At 44.6% G+C, this 3,063-nt stretch overlaps 1 non-coding gene across 1 annotated transcript; it reads left to right on the plus strand.

Annotated features, from left to right (window-relative positions):
- The first annotated feature begins 2,754 nt into the window (after nt 1-2,754).
- Nucleotides 2,755-2,856, plus strand: LOC119372833 (U6 spliceosomal RNA). Its single transcript, XR_005179723.1, has one exon. It is a non-coding gene; the product is annotated as a U6 spliceosomal RNA (small nuclear RNA).
- The last annotated feature ends 207 nt before the right edge of the window (nt 2,857-3,063 follow it).

Here is a 3,063-nt window from a genome sequence, read left to right on the forward strand (position 1 = left end):
CGCAACATATAAAGAGTGTGATGAAACACCGGTATATTAAAACATCAAACTTTTATGTACTGTGGTTTACGTGGTCCCTTCATTATCACCGCTTTGTGATCGGTGCAATGCAGTGAAAGTGTCCGCTCCCGAGTGAAAGAGAATGCGCGCAAGAGCGACCGCGTTCCCCGCTCGCTCTGTGAGAATTAACGGCAAGGCTAGAGGGAAGACACGACGCGCGTAGCGTTCCTCTTCGCCGTTCACGACGCGAGGTCGGTAGCATGCCTAACGAAAGCCAACGGAACGCGATCGTGCAAGTGCTCCGGCTTCGCGAACAATGCACGGCGTTTACTGCGCATAAAGCGTCCCAAAACGAAACTCTGCTCAATGTGTGCTTTGCGTTTTTCAAAATAATTCTTTATCATGTACATTTAAGACGAAAAGTTGAAAGCTCACTAGAGTATATCGCCCGCAAAGTATGTATTTTAGTGTGATTAAATCAAGGAACACTACGATGTCTTGTAAATTATGATATCTAGTGAATTGGTCATCTAGTGAGAATTAATTAAACTGGAGCTCGCTACATACATACATACTACTACTACTATAGGGGAGGGAACAACCCACAGCCTAAGGATCTTCGCCCATAAAAGGAACGTGGAACGCTACCCGATTATGCGTCGCATCCTTGTCATGTGTCATGCCGTGCTATGCATTCTAATGTCCTGCAATCTAATCCATGCACTCGTGCCATGATATGCAGGGATGATTACCATGCTAATGCAATCATGCCTAGTCATGCTCTGCATCGTTCTACCTTTTACTCTATGTACTGTGAAGTACACTACAGGAGTTTGCGTTCGAGTATATATAGCCACCAATCTTTGGGGCATGGTTTGGCCGCGGTGGAAATTCTGATATTACTGAACGAAAGCAAAACATATCGTGAATATGAAGCTAAGACATACAAAAGTAGCTTTAGCGTATTGCGCATAATTTCTTTAGTGCACATATGATATAATCGTTGAATTACGTGTTATTTCAGAATGTTTCATAAGCGATCAGTGGAGATGCTTTGTGTTTGTGTGGTGCCTCATTGACGGGACACGGCCGAAACAAGCGGGTCCAGCCTACTGAACGTCATGTGACGATGCGTGATTCCGCTCCAAGATGCCGCTTTAGCATGCCTTCATGTACGATTTTACGGAAGTTTCGTTACTGTTGTTGGACTGCCGCGTCGTGCAAATTAGGACAACCTGACTATAAATTGTTCGTCTATTCGTTTTGCAATTTGGTTGTCTTTTCGCTGTTTCAGTATTGCGGGTTCAGTGGTGATATTTTTGCACACGTGCCAGATGTAGCTGTTTTCCACCTTCCGGATAGATTAAGATCACCTTTCGTCGTCAACGCCAGTGCACCAAAATAAGCGCAGCAGAGTTATTATAGTGCAAGTTATTTTGTGGAGAACATGAATTTTTAATGTGACCGATCTTGCAAGCGCTTATGCGCACGGGTGCATTCTATGCCAGCTTACTCACGTGCAACTAAAAGAGAAATGAAAAGTAAAAATCGGCAGAAGTACTTCACGGAGAGTATTGATTGCAGACAAAAATGAATTATACGAAGAGTACATGGCAGCTTCCAAGTGTTGAGCTGCGGCGTCTGTATACTGACCGCAGATCACACATGACACAGTAACACGACCGAGTGACTGTAGCACTGGCGTTGCACACTTATTACGAGACATGGCCACGGCTGAACATTTGAAGCTGCCGCCATAATTGAATTTGTCGTTTACAGCTAGCGCTCTCTGTGCTGTTTCCGCGCTTCAATTTCTCAATTTCAGTTTATCTGCACACGAGCGAGTCGGCGTGCTGTGACGTGCCAGCAAGCGGCGATCGAACACTTGCGCATATATAGCACCTGTAGCGATAGCACGATCATTGTCCACAATAATTCGTCGTCTTCAACTTCCACGGCAAATTATTGTCCTAATATAATATTTGTTGTAGTTTTACGTTTCAAAAGCACGATATGGTTATGGGGGACGCCGTAGTGGAGGCACCGGCAATTCGACCATCTGGTGTTCTATCACGTGCACGTAAATATAAGTACGCGGGTCTCTAGCATTTCTTCTTCATAGAAATGCGGCCGCCGCGTCTGGGATTTGATCCCGCGACCTTCGGGTCAACATTCGAGCACCATAACCACTATAAAACACCGTGACGGTCAAAATTATTGTCCTGTAATTTGAATTAGGTGCAGGTACGCAAAGAACGCGCGGCGGTCAACATTATTCCGCTTAGAGCTGCCTACAAGCAGCATGTTGCGAAACTATAGGCGCTGAAGCTGCACCCATCAAATTCATAGGAGAGTAATCATACAGTACTTCCGTTCACGACTGTCCCACCCTCACAACGATGCGGATACGACTTACGCAACAATTGGTATGAAAGTCTGGCGGTAACATGAAACTAAGGACTTTCAAACGAAGCGGGTCGCGCTCATTTCTACCGCGCGCCGGTGAGATGGCGCTACAAGGAAAATAATCGCACTGACAATTAAAATAGTAAAAGTTGAACACATAACGTAGCATCTTTTTTGTGATAAGCACTAAAGGAATTATGCGCATTATAAGAATGATCACTACCGTTATTGCATTTAGCATCTACGGAGAAGCTATATTTGTTTATATTGGAAATTCGCCCTTCCACCGTCGCCATATCGGGCCGCAACGATTGTAGGTATAATAGTTCACGCAATACTCCTGTGACTGTAACTTCCAAATTACATATACTAAAATTGGAACGATAAAGAAGATTAGCATGGCCCCTGCGCAAGGATGACGTGCAAAACCGTGAAGCTTCCCACTTTTTTTTTTTCCACAGAGCACATGGTCTTCGTTAAGGCGTTCACCATTCGCATCATAGAGGCGAAAGCTCAACGGCTCATGTGTCAAAATATACGGCGGCATGAACAGTATGGTATACGGTATACACGCATATCCCAGGTGAGAATTACAGTTAATTAAAGGTGAACAAAATGAGTAACTGATGTCCATCATGCCGTCAGGAAGCAAATTTC

Source organism: Rhipicephalus sanguineus, chromosome 10, assembly GCF_013339695.2.
Source record: "Rhipicephalus sanguineus isolate Rsan-2018 chromosome 10, BIME_Rsan_1.4, whole genome shotgun sequence".
NCBI lineage: Eukaryota > Metazoa > Arthropoda > Arachnida > Ixodida > Ixodidae > Rhipicephalus > Rhipicephalus sanguineus.